Source organism: Anopheles gambiae, chromosome 2 (assembly GCF_943734735.2).
Source record: "Anopheles gambiae chromosome 2, idAnoGambNW_F1_1, whole genome shotgun sequence".
Classification (NCBI taxonomy): domain Eukaryota; kingdom Metazoa; phylum Arthropoda; class Insecta; order Diptera; family Culicidae; genus Anopheles; species Anopheles gambiae.
In genome coordinates this window covers 40,196,694-40,214,126 of record NC_064601.1, presented here as the reverse complement: position 1 = coordinate 40,214,126, position 17,433 = coordinate 40,196,694, and the positions used below count along the sequence as shown (strand labels likewise).

Sequence of the window (17,433 nt, the reverse complement as noted above, 5' to 3'; positions counted from 1 at the left end):
GGAGAATCTTCCCTCCGCCGCACCTCATATGTAGCGGAAAAACGGCCGCTAAGTGTGCAGGAAATCTGCTGTGGAGTATAGCTATGGCTAGGTATCGGCACATCGGATGGAAAATGCTTCAATCGAACGAATCGCACAACCTGTCATTTGATGAGGAACGGGCATGTGTCGATCACAAGATCACAAGCTATGAGTGCATTGTTAACAGTTGCTTCATCACCGCCACCATTCGCCAACCAAGCCAAGCAGCAATGTGAAGCATCTCAAGAGTGCGGAGCATTGAACTTGGGATGGCGGTAAGATGCCGCTTCTTATGCATGCGTGATTGCACGAAGATATGCCTTGTTATGTGCCTTCTCTCTAGTCAGTGGGGGAGCTGCGTAAGGGCGTACTCGACAAAGAGAAATTCTATGCAGTATTTGCTTTGATTTGTTCCGCCAACGAGTGGGACAAAGTGGTTCAGACATTCATTGCCGTGGATTTCCGTAGCCACTTTGCGATGTTTGCTCTTGTTGTAACAGATGTTCAAATTTAGATATGCAGGTTGACGATGCATTCAAAAAGACGAAAAAGCAGCAAATCATTTTTACATAGAAAACGATGTATTTTAAAGAGTTATTTATTATTTTATCAAATCCTGTATAACATCAAACCTGTTTTACTTAACCCATCAACACCTCCACTTAAGTTCAAAGCTGAGCCCGAACCGTTATATGGCACCGTGTACACCTATAACCGGTACGCATCAAGCGCACCAATCGAACCGACCCGATAATTTTCCGGCGCCTACCCTTCCAACACTTTGATTTACATAAGCCGTGCGCGGTTCAAGACATTACCTCACACACACTGCTGGTGTGCCAGGTGCGTGTGCAGCTCATCGATTGCGAACCTTTCCCGGCGTCACCGCAGAAACCCTTGCTCCGGATTCGCACGACTGATTTCTATCAACACACACACACACACATACAAAACACACAGGAACTGTGGCCAAGTTCTCGGTAACCGATTCGATGACCGAGCGGCCGGTGAAGTGTGCGAATTGTTTTATTGCAATTCAATTCTGCATTGTGCCCGAAATGGGGTAAGATTCCATCATCATCGGGCGAAGACTTTTCGCTCTACAATATTTTTGTCCACCGAGGGGAAAAGCAAGGCAGCGGGGTGAAGTAAGAGACGGTGTAATCTGAACCTTTGATTCGTTTTGCCGTGAGCCTTCTCGCATTACAGCACACCAGCTAAAACCGCCACCTATAACAGTGCAGGGTGGTGTACAGTTATACAAATGAAAGACTTCAACGGTGTGGCGAGCGACGAACCTCGACCGCCAGTGAGCCGTGAGTGCAAGGGTGTATATTCTATTTGAATTCATCGTTCTTTGCTTTCTCTCTGTGTCATTTTTTTCAATTTCCATTTCCAACACCCCACAACAGCGATCCATTTGTGATAGGGTGGTGACTTAGCTAACCAGCAACGAGCCGTTCTGCCGTTCTGGTTGTGAGGGCTCGGAACCGCGGAATTCAATCCAAAATAGGCAGACAAACGCCGGAACTTCAATCACCCGATAACCACACCGAAAACCCACAAAAGGAGACGTTGAAGCACGTTTGAATATGAGTGTGTGTTGCTGGGTTCGTGCATCTAGAATGGAATAACAGCAACTACAGCAACTCAAAAAAGCAAACGCTTAAGTCAATCAACCGCAAACCGTTTCAAGCGTTCGGTGCGACCTCCTCGCACCAAACAGCCAGGCACAGAATAATGATGGGCAAGCACTTTGACCAAAACACCAAACGATGACTGTGGCTTTTTTCATTTTCCGAACGGCAATCAAAACACATAAAGAAAACAACAGTTATCGTACGGCCTGATGGAGGAGAAGGGAAGCCCCAAACCGTGTCTAGAGCAGCGGGGAAGAGCAGTTAGAATAGGTACACAGTCATCACAGGCGCACGGAAAAGTAATTGTTAATTAAAATATTATCGATTCCTTTGGCGTCGGTTATGTTGATTGTGTGAGATCAACAATGGAAACACTCTTTACTCACAGTAGCTCAAAAAAAATCAGGCACAGGAGGTTCAATTAGAATAGAAGATTAGCCTGAAGTATATTAAATAAAAAAAAATCAATCGCAAAGGGTACATCATAACTCTGCTATTTCCGTCTCAGTTGTACATCAACAACCGTTTACTCAAACACTTACCGAATGATGAGTCGTAGCCCAGGAGAGGTGTGAATAACGGGACTGTTCGATTCATAGGAATGATTCCACGCCCGTAATGCTTCCGGCGAAAAGTGGCCCCTAGTCCATGACTCTTGGAAGGGCGAACGTGGAATCGTCGCGCTGTTTAGCTGCTCTAACGATTAGAATCTGCAAAAGAGTGACAGAATGCAACTATTAGTTATTAATAATAAAAACTAGTATGGAAAAAGCGATAAGTTTTTTTTTAATTCTAACATGTCTATTCCGAAAAAAGCCATTACTAACATATGAACTTAATATATTTATGAAATGAAAGATCATTGAATTAGAGTAATTAGAATAATAAGGGTAATATTACATTTACTGTATAAAAAACAAGATATGATAAATTCAGAGGAGGTTTTGTCCAATTTGATTTTGACAGAGAAGATTTTGATCGCAAAAACTTGCAACAAACCCAAAAATGTGCCAACGCCACACGTCAACGATTGATTGACATTTTCACACCAGTGTCAGTGCGTGCTTCGTGCCGTTTGAGACAGCAGCAGAATTAAATAACACCGCTTTCGGAAGCACAGCACACTTCTCTCGATTGCGCAACTGGCATACACCCTGGCAGTCCACATTCACAGCATGGATTAATGACCAGGTCGTTGGCGCGTGCCACTTATCTTTCGCTCGGGTGACACCTCACGTCCGATGCTCTCCCCCTTTGGGTACGCTTCGTGCTTCTTTTTATTTACTTTCTCCACAATTTTCCGTTTTGTTTTATTATTTGCACTAAATCTTCGTCAACTTCTCGTCCCTCGGTGAATTATCAGCATGCACAACAAGCCACCACCGCCATCTACCTGTCCACTTGTGTACCACATTAAGTTACGCATTTACCTCGCGCTGGAAGAAGAACCAACTAACTAACGCACAACAAAAATGCAGTTAAAATCACACGAAAATGGACAGTGGAAGAAATTGAATGTCTTTTGTTTTTTTTGGTTGTTGTGCTGCTTCTGGTGACGCGCATCAATTCCACCATCCATCCCTCGCCGGCATTTCACTTTAATGTTGGCGCTGTATTATGTCACGACCGGTGCTGGTGCCAGGGTGCTGCTTGATTGGCTCGACGGATCGCATCGCGGCATCCGTTAGTGGCAAACGTTGCGAATTTTGCATACAAACATACGATCATTATGGCAAATTAGGCTAACCTGATGCCGATGGGTATCGTCGTGTTACCACCGCATCGGCTGCAGTTTCTAGATGCGAGACGCGTTTGGGGCACATGCGTAGGTAATGATCGACCAGCAAGGATTACTTAACGGTAGCATTGGTCGTGTCGGCACAGGCGTACGTTTGCATTTCTCGATCCTAATGAAGATTATAATTTAATTTGAAAAAAACGCACCTCTCCCACATATCTATATACACGGGCTGCAGGCACTACCAGCACTATTTAATTATTTTTGATCTACTTTTGTTGCAGTTATTAGAGAGCCATCAACTCGCAGCGCTTTGATTTATGCAATAACTAAATAGTAAGTCTTGTGTAATCAATTTAATTGAAGAATTTAAAAACTATATTTGCATCAATTATAATGCGATCAAAAGGTGCTAAAATCGAATCGAAACTCGAATTAAAAAAAAAAACCACACAGCAATTAATGTTATACCACCTCTACCGATTCGCTTTTTGTTTTCGCTTCATACGCTCAGTTAAGTGGAACCATCATACGAGCCATTTTCCCACCGTGCTTTTCACTTTCGGTGTTTGTATCTCCTAATATCTTTATGTTATCGTGTACCACACACACGCCCTACACGCAACAAATCAATTATCTCAACATAAAACGCAACACACAGATGATGGTGAAGTGCATGTATGCTCTCCCGGCGAGACAGTAGACGACGGTTGAGTAAAAAATCAACAAACAAACAAAATCTTACACAGGAATGCCTCGTTTTGAATCTTAACTGCACACATTGCATCCATACTGGCTGCTTATTTTAACAGCACAGGTTGCTACACATATTAGGGGGGCGTGTTTACGTTGTATGCACTCTTCTCCATCGATGATCAACATGTAAACAAGCATAATTAAACGCAGCCACATCACGGCGGGATTTTGATATCGATCTAAAGATATTTGCAACGCACACCAAACGTTTGCCCTACGCTAATGTGAATTTCCTCACCACCTCTGTCCAGTGTAGAAGGAAAGTGTTACTAATTTCATAACTACCTCATCGATTATTGGGCATATATTATACTACTAACCATAGATTTAGATCATACCGATAAATTAAGGCACCACGCGCTATTGAATGGCTTTTGGGATTTTATTTCCTCGTCGTTTTTTTGCACCCACGTAAGACTTGCCCGTCCTTTGGTCCACAGCCGATTGGGCATAAGAGTTACACACAGGCACGTAAAGTGTTACATTGGGCTATCAATACATATGTGGGGTTGCCTGCCTGTATTGGAGCCTCATAAAATTCTTACTTAACCAAACAAACCGCTTTGCACGGGGCTAGAGTAATCCTGGCTAAAGCTATTCGCGGCAGGGCGATAAATCGTACTATTGCAAACCTCGACCATTACTTGTTGCGTTAACAGTCGAGGGAAGCAATCGTAATCGAACGGAATAGTAGCTCAAAAGGAATGTTGTATCTTTTTTCTACATAACGGATTCCAATATAACAAACAGCAGGCACAGTTTAGCAATCAACCAAAAGAAACCAAATTTTAACGATTTAATCGCAAGAAATAAACATCGTCGCTATGGATAATGAATCAGCCGTGTAACAATGTTCTAATTTAAATGTTTCCTTTTCGTCTTTGCTTTCATTTGGTGTTTTTTGCGAGACACAGTCATGCTGTGGAAGAAAAAAAAATCAATCAGCAAAAACATGTTTTGTAAAATGCTGATTGCATGAAAAGCAACAGCACACGGTAGTTCGTTTGGTTGCGAAACGTTGAGGGTATATTTTTAGTCAACACCGGCAATCGATTTGTGTCAGCTGGACTAATGACGCCAACGTTGCATTTGGCGCGAAAAGGTTCATACTTTTGCTGAGAGTGCGAAATGTGTCTCCGACCAACACTCGAGGCGCAAAGAAAAAAAAAATAAAATAAACGCAAACTTTAATCATTTTTTAATGTCTGCCATATTCGTAACAGGCGTCACTAATGATGCGTTTGGAAAATTGGTCCCAATTTGCCAACGAATTTTAAGTAACGGCAAGACAAGCTTTTGGAACTAGAATCATCCTTAAGCAAGCAAATTGCTTCAGATTTGTGACATATTTTAATTGATGAGCTGTTTTATCAAATAATACTTATTAATGGAAGTATTTAGATATAATTATAGAAAACACTAGCGGTTGAGGTTAGAAGCTAATTTGGAACCAATTATCTATACAGCTTTAGCTCAAGGTCACTTGTCTTAACGACCCATTAAATGCTGGTATTTCACAAAAAGAAAAAAAGACCCGGATTAGTAGTATCCTAACTTCTTTCCAGTGGCAGCATCAACCTTTAGCTACCACAACGTTTTACTGTAGTCGCTTGAGCCAGGTGCTAGTAGAGGTTAATCGGCTCTTTAACCTCTAGAAGGCATACTCGATGGCATTGCCATTATCGATCCTGTTAAGCCATCGCTTTTGGTATGACGGCATTTCAAGCGAACGATACTGATGTACCTTTTTGCTAAAATGCACGCTACTAGCTAATCCAATTATTGCGTATGTCGATAGGATATTTCTTCTCGAAGGAAATGTAAGTCTGGTTGCTATATCGCAGAACATTTTTTCTGTCTTAATGAATATTGTCTTTACGGGACTTGAAAGAAAATAATTAGGATAGTTAGGAAAATTGAAAGAATTTATTGAACAAAAGAAAATAAATTGTTTGATTAAAATGTGATATAAAAGCAAGCTAGTGCATGATAAAGACACAATATTTAAAATGCAATTTATGGCAATTTGTGGTTTTGTTAGCGCGATTCCATTACAAACGAGTAATAAATTCCACACTATCTCTTACTGATCCACAACATTTTCACAGCACTTCATTTAACCTTCTTTTGTGAAAAAATGTTTCCATTTTCACTAACCAAACATTTCCAACCAAGCGAACCACTCGGGCGGCCTGTTTGACGGCTGCTTACTCACAAGGCTAATCACCGTAACCTTCCGCGAAGGGCGAAACCTTTTCAACGAAGCTCACACACCTGCACCGCCGGTTGGCATTGCGCAGGGAAAACAGATTAACGCCTTTGACGGTACACGCGGGTGACAAATGGCAAGAAACAAAACGAACGCCGTTATGAAACGATCCGCGGATGAACCCGGTGCGATGTTAGATAAACGCCACGCCGCTTCGCGTTTGAACCCTCGTCGGTCGGTCCATTCCGGCATCAGCCTAATGAAGCATTGTCAACAAGCAGCTTAGCATAGCGCGGATGAGCGCTGCGGCCGTACGGTCGGAAGAAGCAGCGACCGATCTAGCGTTAGACAAGCGCGAGGAAGTCACCACACTCTGGAAGCTAACCTACAGTCAGTTCTCATTAGCGAATCGTTGGGTAATAGAGCTGGTTGTGAAGCGCTCCCGGCGGTTTTCGACCGGTTGATCAGACAGTTGAGAAAAATTGCAGCTTTTGTTAAATGTTAATCTTGTGGCGACTGCCCGTTGCTACAGCTTGTAATTATGAATTTAGTTCATGAAATGGCTTTATTCACATTGTTTTCTAACGCTATACTGTACGCTCCAACTAAAGAGTGAGATACAATGTCGATGTCATACCAGGGGTCTCCAAACTACGGCCCTCAAGAGCATGTAATGCGACCCGCACAGACTTTGTAAAGGTTGACATAAATAACTTATACTTTGGCTGATTAATGAAAAAACAATTTTGACTTTTGAAAGACGAAAATCAAAATTCAACAAAAGAAAGCTGTTTAAATTTGATATATTCAGTTAGTATTTTCTGACCAAAACAAGATTTGAACTTTCACTCATTCTAAAGGTATCGTCAACATGGCCCTCAACAACGTTATTTGTGAAGCAATGCGGCCCGTGCACTTAAAACATTTGGAGGAGCCCCCTGTTGTATTCCGTCGAACCTAAACCAAACCAATCATAAATACAGAACGGTTGGAGCTAAAAAATAACACATACTTGGCTTGCACAACGCGTAAAGCATATGGCCGTGATTTGATCCGGAATGTGATCTTTGCCTTCGACTGTCGATTCTTTCCCGCAAGCCTACTGCAAAGAACACCTGCACGCACCTGTGTACCTCATGTACCTTTTTTTTTGTTACACTGCTCCCACCATACACAATCGTGTGGCATTCTGTGGCTCACACTCCCCCGTCAGACTGTACACACTCCTACGCATCCTGTTGAAATGTAAATAATCCACAATCCTTCCAGTCGGCACGAGAAAATAATCGATCAACCAACGCCGACCGAACCCCGAGAAGGCTGAAGAGAATTTTCTCCATTCTTTATAAGGTATCGCCGACAAGGTCTTTCCATCTCGCCGATGCTCTCGCGTCCCCCACAGTAGAATAAGCCGATGAATAATAATTGAAACTCTCGCCATGGCAATCGTACGATTGCATACATGAGGCAAGAAGCGATTGAAGTCAGAACCGGCTGCACACAGGCAGCAGGAAGCTGAAAACGATTAGGTGTTAGTTTAGTATGCGCAGCATAGGCTGTAGGCTTTGAACAAACGAGCGGGTGTGGGACGGGCTGAATTGATTGCATTGCAGGTAGGTGCAGGCCTGCAAATGCAGGCGCACACAAGCACACCTGTGAAGAATACTGGAATTCTGGACGGGCGTTGCAGTGGATGCATTGGAGATTTTATTTTCTAAATCAATGAAAAGTTCTGAAAGATTTATTCAATCAACTAAAAAAATTTAAAAAAATATTATCAAATAAAAACACAAAACTTTTGACGTTCCCAAAGGTCTTACAACCAACCACTGACATAAGTCTTATTATAAAAGGATTCTTTTCTGCTATTTCGCGGACATTCCAGCCTATATAGGCTTTTGAGACTTAGTTCAGTGCCACACAGCAGGATAGTCAGTCCTTGCTACGGGGGACGATCCATATGAGGCGTGAACCCACGACTGGTATGTAATTATGTCGTACGAGTTGGCGACTGTACCACGGCACTGCCCCATAAAAGGTTAATTCAATTAAATTTCGCGAAATCAAATTACTAAAATACTAATAAAAGTACTCGTAAATTATGAAGAAAATATTCTATTTTTCAAGTAGGATTTTATTTTTACAAGAACCATAAGAATTCTTAGTTTTACATAGAAATCTCGTACAGCAAGTGCGTTAATATCTCTGTAAACTACTGTAAACGATTTATAATTATAATGTATAAAAAACACGAATTTCCTATGATTTTTTCTACCAACAACATAGCTTTTTCACTTATCGTATGCCCATATCGTCTCAACGGTGGTCACACATTTTTTCTACTATTTTACATACATTCCCTGCACGCTTTTCGTCATCATGAACACCGGGTGAGCTAATTTCTCACATGTTTTGGTATGTGTGCTACACACACACAAGAACACACAAAAACACTAGCTGTGAACTTTTGACCGTGGTTTTAACGACGGTTTATTTCAGCTAATAGGCATTAGGTTGACCATTAGATTTTCTGCACAACCCTCCCCTTGCTGGTGTTGCTGAACCCCGCGGGATCGATCGACGCGATTCGATCAATTAAACTCAAGGTCCGCGCACAGTAAACCTTTCCACGTTTATCTCTTCTTGCGCAGGGCTGCCATGCACAACAAAAACAACAAAAAAGTAACAAACCGCGTTTCCAGCATTAAAACGTTCAACCAGCCAACCTAGTTCCCGACCGAAGCTCGCTTTAAAAGCGCGGCCGCCGTTTGCTACCGAACCGTAAGTGCACAACACGCGGGACGGGAAATGGCTTCGAAGCGTGCGCGCGCGCATAATGTGTTTGCAACTTGCGCAACGAAATCAATTAAAACTATCGACGTACGACGAATGCGAAGTTTAGACAAATGCAACCAGCGAAGGAACCATTAAGCAGGGGAGTAGTGACGAGTGGGCACAACATAAGAAAAAAGGTGAATATATGCTACCAGAAAACAAAACTAAGGAGAAACAAAAACACATCCCCATAAGTGTAGGTCACACCAGAGGCTGTGGAAAGAAATCGTCCAAACACAGCAAAGTGGCTACCGAGGGGCATGGGTGGCAAGATGTAACTCACCATCTTAAAGGCAAGCGTGAAATGCAATCGAAACTCTTTTTGCTAACTCATTAAACAGCTTCCAAATGCGGCGTGACTCACACACCATCAGGCGGACACAGAAAGACATCGAAATTCGGAAGTTCAATACCACACCTTAGGATGTGTGGGAAAAATGTTTCCCAGGACGATCGCCGAGAGGTAGCGAATCGCGCAATGTGTCTCGCTTCACGGTTTGCTGTTGTACCATTATCTCCATTTCATACAGGAACACTATCCGCTTGTGAGGTATTTAAACGAACGAACGAAGCTTTAAACAGTACCGTAACGCATTAAAGCTGTGAGCTTAGGTGTTGGTGAATAAAATGTATTTAAAAGAGAATTACTTGCGAAGCCATTTAATGCCTTATGATATCCTCCCTCCCTCAACACAACATCGTACAACCAGATCAACCGGTACTCCTATACAAAGGCAACTCATGACACTGGAAGTCAAACTTGGCCTCTCCCAGTTTTCGGCTGGTTCTCGCACATTCCTGAGTTAACAACAACAATCGTCATCACAATGATCGGGATTGATCGATCAATCAACCAATAGCTAGTACAAAAAACCCTCCAGAGCCCGTTGCACGATTACACGAAAAGTCGCTTAAACGAGAAACAAGCCCCATTGGGGGCACGCGCAACATTATGCTGTTGCTGCTGCTGCTGCTGCGGTGGTCCAAGTGAGGTGTGACCGATGGTCAATTTTAACGCACCATTACACCGAAAACTGCACTTGGACACACACACACACCAAATGGAATCGCCGAATCGTGCGAGTATGTGCTTCATTAGTAGTTGCCGCGTGTCTATGCATGTGTGTTTGGAATTACATCTCAACGGAACACGGGTTTGACTGCATTACATTTTGAGCCCACCGCTCTGCTTTGGTACGTAACGCATTTCAGTTTTCCCTAACATCGATGCAGAGCGGCACACACACACACAACGAGGATTTATCGGAGCGACTCTGACGCTGGTGATCAGCTTTGGGGCATTTCGATTACGCGTCACAGACGCGCTAGACGTATCGATGCCCACACCCGAGCTCTCGTTGTGGTTCGGTGCCCTTACGGTTTTCCTGTGCGACTTTAATGCACTTTGGAGTAGGGAAAAAAACGCAATTCGCAACAGGTCCAACCACACACACTCGAAGGTAATGCGTACGCATACGTCACTCAGGGCCAGTGTGTAATCGACCGGTCTGTATGCGTTACTAAAAGCCGACACAATGTTGAGCATCGCTTATGCATCATGTATCAAACAGTTTCACGCATTACACCACAGCCGGAACGCGGTAGATGGGGTAGGTAGTGTGGATGCAAAAGGAAAGAGGCTACCCATTTCCCTTCACTGAGTCAATCCGGGAGATGAGAGAATGTCTGCGCATACGAAGTTGTGTTGTTTGGATAGGGAATATTGAAGGTGTTTGGTCAAGTACGCTGTTGTTGTTGACGAACGTTATAGTAACGTTCGTGAATAAATGTAATGATAGTCTAATCTTTATAATAAAAGAAGAACATCCAAAGATCGTTCCATTTGCTGAATTTCCCGTAGTTTTTTGGTAGCATCCCATTTTTCCCAATTTTTTTTGAGTATTTCCCAACTTTTTTGGAAACATTTCTATTCTGTTTTGGGTCGTTACCTAGGCAACATCTTCAGTATTTACAACATTTTTCACCTTAAGTCTTCATTCTTGGGTCTTCGGACAGTTTTTTTTTTAATAAAAATGTAGTAAAAGCAATGGTTATTGTAATAACATGTTAAAATATTGTTTTATACTTAAATGTTAGAAACTTCCGAATGCTTTTCCTGTCATGAAAGCCATTATCCTAACATAGAGTTCAATTTGCAAATAATGACATCAACAATGAATTCTAGTTACGATTTTAATCAACTTAAACTACCTTTAACAATGGATTTCTAAAGTATATACGTTACTTTTTTAAGATATGTTTGACAACAAACATCTAACACATTAGAATAATGGTTCTGAGTTAAAGGATAACCTTTCTTGCTACATGAAAGCTGTAAAATTTCATAGCAATGCCAAGCATACAGATTTTCATACACATAGAATCACGCTAAAGTCGGCATCCAGCTAAGCTAACACTGCACTACAGAGCAGCTGCTAGTCACAACAACAAAGAAAAATAACAAAAAAGCGATTGAATTACATGCGGGTTTTGTGTACGAGCTTTACGCGGGCCCGATTCCAATCCAACTCCCATGTTCTGCCCGTTTCCCTCGATTGGAATGCAAAGTATGCTAAGCCACTGCCTCTCGTGGAGAGAAGTGCACCTCGATCATGTTTCCTCCATCGAACCCACGACCCAACAGTGCACCATATTCATTCAAAGTGCTGGTTTGGCGACCAGGGGGTGAGGGTGTAATGCGTTCAAATGAAAAAAAACTCCCCCATGCGCCATTTTCATGCCCACGGGCAGCCAAAGCGCCATCCCACTTGCACCAACCGGCCACACCGTTTCAGCGCTGGACCATAATCGGATCAATGACTTCTTAACAACGGCTTAGCGCTGTAGCTGAGGACCTGATTGATTTATTTCACATCACGCCGCGGTTCCCACCCCCGGCCGGTCTGTTCTTGTTGGGTGACACTTCCGCGCGCACACGCCGCCAAGCTGACCTCTCCAAGCTGAAGTATCAAATCTTGCAGCTACTAGACCGAACGGAACGAAACAGTACGTTGCTCCCTTCCCGTACAACAGGATCTGCGGGGTGGCGCACCGCGTGAGCCCCAATTTAAGGTGGAAAACTGATACACGGCCCGACGTCAAATGCCGGGAGTAGTCGACCTACTTCCCCGATGTGGTGCTGTGTGCCTAGCGTGTATGGAAAAGCTGGTGATTTGAAAAGACGAGATTTTTATTAATCTGGTTCTCTATTTCACCCCAGCTCACCTGTTTGTTTTTTTTTTTTAGTTGTAAAGCGGCAGCGCATGTGATGAGTGTTAAGTTGGCCAAAGTAAAACGATTCCATTCGATCCCTACTCTCGCGGCTCGTGGTCAGCTGGTCTGGTACGCACCGCACACAAGCGATCCCGTACGTCTTGTGCAGCGGGAACCGAGATCGTCGACCGATCCGGTTGAACCTGTTTCGCAATTCCATCTACGAGCGCGCGGTCCATAACATGCCCCGAGATGCCCCGTTCCGAAGGAGAGCGAAAGGCTATGCTTGGAACCAGCCCTGTGCACCCCTCCAGAAAGGGGTCCGGTCGCGCAAGTGTCACGCGTTTTTTTCGTTCGAAACTTTCGTTCGTTCGTACACACATCGGAGGAGCGAGTTGATGCTTCAGTTCCCGCCTGGCTTCATTGGGAAACTGCTGCTACTGAAGCTCACTTACTTGTGCTGCCGTTTGTGCCATTTTCCCTTGAAACCACACTCACACACACACTGCTGCTGCTGCTTTGCCTTAAATCACAGTTTTATGAGATTATTTACATACCGCAGTAGGGTGGTGGTGGGGGCAAGCGCAGCAGTTGTTGCTTTTTCAGCTAAGGTCGATTGCGCTGGAGCATAGGCTGGTTTTACTTTCATCATTGCATATGAGCCCAGCGCACGGTCATAGTAATATCCATATGAAAAGAGCCTTTTTTCTACGTTGCACGAGCCGAGACACAAGCGGTAGCTGGCGGCTTGAGATGTCGAGATTGAAACGCGACCAGTTACAGAGTTATGCCGCGAACGACAAAAAAATGAGCTAAGAATGCCAAACCGTAAAGCTTCGCCACAGACATAGCCCACTCAAAGGCTAGCATTATGTCATGAAACCGTTGATCTCCATGTAGTCATCTAGAGCTGGCTGACGAGATGAATGTGACAAAAGCGTACGAGAAAAGAATGCACCAGCTTCACAACAATGCCGATGGTCTATTTTGAAAATCTTAATTCAACGGATACAGTTTGCTTATGCAGCAATGGTAGCTCAAAACTTCAAATCATCCAATTAAAAAACGCCCAGACATAGGGGCAAGATTACCATCCTTTTCAAAAGGAACGTCCGCGTACGTACATCAAACGCTCGCATAAATTATCCATGGCCGTTTTTATTGGCAGCGCAATCGCCCGTCAGCACACGTGCCACACCATGCGGCGCGTGCAATCGCTAACGAGCAATAGATTTATATCACCCAGGTAGAAAGTCGGGTCAGAATAGTTGTTAGTGGTGAGCAGTTAAAACAAATCCTCCCACTCACACACACACTACAGGCGAACTCTCCCGTCGCGACACTCGGTGGCAATGACACTTCGGCAATCGTAAGTGCTTTTCACACGTAACGGACTCCCCCAACGGTGGCGCACGGTTCAAAACAAACCGCCTGCCCTAACACCAGCCGACACACATGCCGGATGATGCCGGGCAACAACGCGAGGGACACACACATTTAAATAAACCGTTCGCCAACAGGGGTTCGTCTCTTTGCCGGGCGTTAGAATCTTTCGCTTCCGCCGTTTCGCGGCCCAGGGCGGAGCAGCAGAGACATTGAACGCCGCAGATGCTCACCGAGCGCACACACACACATCCGCGGATGGAAAAAGAAGCGTTAAATTACGGACAATTGAGCTGATGGGCGAAGAAAAAGCTAAAAAGGGTACAATAAATCGAAGGATACACACACGGCGAGTGGGGAACGAAGCGAACGCGAGAGGTTGGATGATCGAAAGAAAGAATTTTTCCATCAACGGCGCCATCGATTCCGAAGGCGATGAGCGGGCAGGAAAGGGGAGACCGTTTCTGATTGCATCAGTGGCCGTTTCGCTCTGTCTTGTCGTACTGAAAGAACGTGCAAAGGTATGTTTTTCTATTCTTTTCCCGAACCCTGATTACCGCGTGGCCAGCCAACGGGGGAAAACTCGTACAAACGTTCAAGAACGAATTACTCTCTCACACACACACGCACACTCACACATCGTCAGCTGGGCATGGATACGGTTTGCAGAAGATCTCAAACCTGTCCGTTTGACCGGCGGAGAAGCGACGAGCGTAAACGTGTACCGATAGAAAGTCCAATCGAGCAGAAGAATGACAGTGGGACAGGGCAGGAGGGAGCAAAAAAAACGGGAGCAGAAGTAGCCGCGATTGAGAAGTCGAACGCGAGCGAAAGACGCTCACCGTGCCGAACCAAAAACAATGCCCGCACATACAAAAACATAACCGTTGGCCACCTCACAACTTGCCAGGGCACTCTCGGAAAGCTTACGTCACCACCACCCCCCATCCCTCTGCATTGCCTCTGGTCGGGCCAAACCGTGGCAGTAAGAGGGAAAAAAAGAACAAAACAAAAAATCCACCCGGCACAGCAGCACAGACCGGGGGGACAAGAACCTGTGGCACCCAGCGATGGGGGTTGAATTCGATCGACGACTGACGGGTGCCCGGAGCGTTCTTGCGCGCGGCTGGCTGCCAGTGGCTGGTGCGTAGGGCAGGGTAGGGGTGGAAGGTTGCCGCCTGCAAAGGGAAGTCATTAACCTTCACCGTGCCGATGTACATTCACTCGCCGCGTCTGGTCGCGTTCTAAAAAGCCAAGGAACGCGGAGCGACACGAAGGCGCAAAACAGCCGAGAGAACAGAGGCAGCCAGCCACCGTATACCAAGCCATAGCTTCGGCACCACTAAGCCCCGCATTGTGCCAATGAACGGTGGACTTTGGCGATCGGCCTGATTCTGTTAATGACGTTTTTTTCGGGAACCCGTTGTGATGATAGCGCGGCGTAGCCAAGCCAAACATTTAGAAAGTTGCTCTGCGGAAATCCCAAATGCTATAATTTCAGCAAGATTACTTTACAATGCGACAATAATGATTGTATCAAGTGCGTGAAGATATTATTGTACACCGAGAACCTGCAACGATTACAATTTGGACGCATTAAACCACTAAAATGTGTACTATAGCGTGTAAATGTGTACATAAATAAAAATTCTTTCATTATTAAGATCAACATTGATTCCAGGTTGATGGCAACACTCACAGCAAACTGGAATGTATCGTTCTGGAATTTCCAAACCCATCTTCTTCAATAGCTAGAGAATAGACTTTCGATTAATAATACACTATTGGGCCGAAACTCGTTAATCTAGTCCGGGAGCAAAAAGAGGCAGCAAATCTAGTCTCGCTTTTGACTCCATTCCAGCGACTAAGTCATCTTCAGTTGAACCCTATCCTTTACAGTCTTGTTTTGCTCACTCGCAGCAACGAGGCAACACCAGTGCGCGGTTGGATTAAACCTACCGCCTTTTACGATCGTCGAATCAAAATCGATAGGGCAACCGCGCGATCGGATAACAAGTTTTGCCCCGGGAGTTAAGCGCGAACAGGTTTTGGGCCCATCACGGCCTGCTCAAGCATTCCTATCACACCAATCTCGACGCTTACGCATTCTTCCTGCCAATTAATGGGCCCACTTTATGCATGCAACTCCTATATCGGCTCGCAAAGTGCATCGCACGGAAGGGAACACACATTGCATTATTCTAGAGGAAAAGATTCCTTTCTTATAATGCGCATTTTACTATGAGCAAAAAACATATTCAATAACTAATCATCAAAATTGATTTCTCAAACAACTTCACCGATCCGATGATCACCAGATGCACAAATATTTGCCACGGCTAAAGTATCCGTCTAAAAGAAACTGCAAAACAAAAAAGTTGAAGAATATTTTAATCTCCACTTCATTATTATTCCACTCCACGCGCTGTGTGCCGGTGCGGCGTTCAGCTTCGTATGATAATATATTTGCCTCCCGCGGTGTGTGTTTATTGGAATGTTTATTCCCTGTCCACCCATATGATACGCACGGCAGCCAGCGCCACAGAGCGCGCCCACACAATCACCGAGAGCCGCCGCCAGAACGCGAACACCTTCTTCATCACCAGCAAGCGAATTCGCCCTGGGATTTGTGTTGATTTGCTTAAGCTTCTTCTACACACCGCTGCTACTGCGCCGACAGCCAGATACAGATAAATGCCGTCCGTCATGACATTCATCGATACCCGTCATCTTTGCGCGCCCCACAGTGGTCGTCCTTGTCGCAAGGACGCGCTAATTGCGTAGCGGGCAGGAAGAACCTGCTTCGCTCCGAACACGTATGCGGACGCTTCCAAGCAGAGAGGGGAGAAAACAACATCTTCCTTCCAGCAGGCTGAACTCGTAGGCTCTCCCCATGGAGAGCCTCATTCTTTTTGAAGTTGGTTCAAACTTATTTAGAGCTCGCAAATGAAGCACAAGACAAAGAGCAGAGACAAGACAAGGTAGCAGCACTGCTGCAATGACGCACAGATGTTTCTGCGTTCCGATTGCAGTCGGATTATTTCGTGTTGATTAGCTTTTCACCTTCCTTTCCGCGCAAGCCATATCCCAAAACACATCCCCAAACCTGCAACAAACGGCGACTAAACGGTGATAAAAGGCGATCGGTAAGGGCATCAGCGAAAGATGAGAAAATCGTGATATTGAGCTTATAAAAATGAAATCGAACCAGATGGGTGCGAGACAGCCAAGTTGGGTGTGACAAGTTTTCACACGTTTCCAGCGCATTCAAAAAAAAAAAAGAATCTCTTCCTCCCGCGACTCATTCGAACGAGAGCAGGAATTTCCACTTCCTTCGCTAGTAGTTCACCTTCGGAAAGGCTCCGACCAAAAATCCCCAGCTCCCTTACTGGGGCCACTTTGCGCACTATAGCGAAGACAAACCGGGGTGCAGCTTTAACGCAGCTTTTAGATGAGGATTTTTATTTTCATCGCAGGCAGGTTGGCCGAAAACGAGCGAGGATGAATAAACATCAAGCACATAAAAACAGGATTATTATGCACCTCGCCACGCAGCAGCTCACCACCCCGAAACAAAAGTGATCAAGTGGATGCTTTCGAAAACCAGTTTATTGACGACTGAGGGGAGGCTGTCCGGT

At 44.7% G+C, this 17,433-nt stretch overlaps 1 protein-coding gene across 4 annotated transcripts in view; it reads right to left on the bottom strand.

The window, feature by feature from the left end:
* LOC1274303 (uncharacterized) overlaps positions 1 to 17,433 on the bottom strand; it is a 64,678-nt gene that overhangs the window by 33,802 nt on the left and 13,443 nt on the right. For all 4 annotated transcript variants that reach the window (XM_061663775.1, XM_061663777.1, XM_061663776.1 and 1 more), the window contains one exon: positions 2,204 to 2,371. The gene's annotated coding sequence lies outside the window, so the exon portion shown is untranslated. The remainder of the gene's footprint in view (positions 1 to 2,203; positions 2,372 to 17,433) is intronic.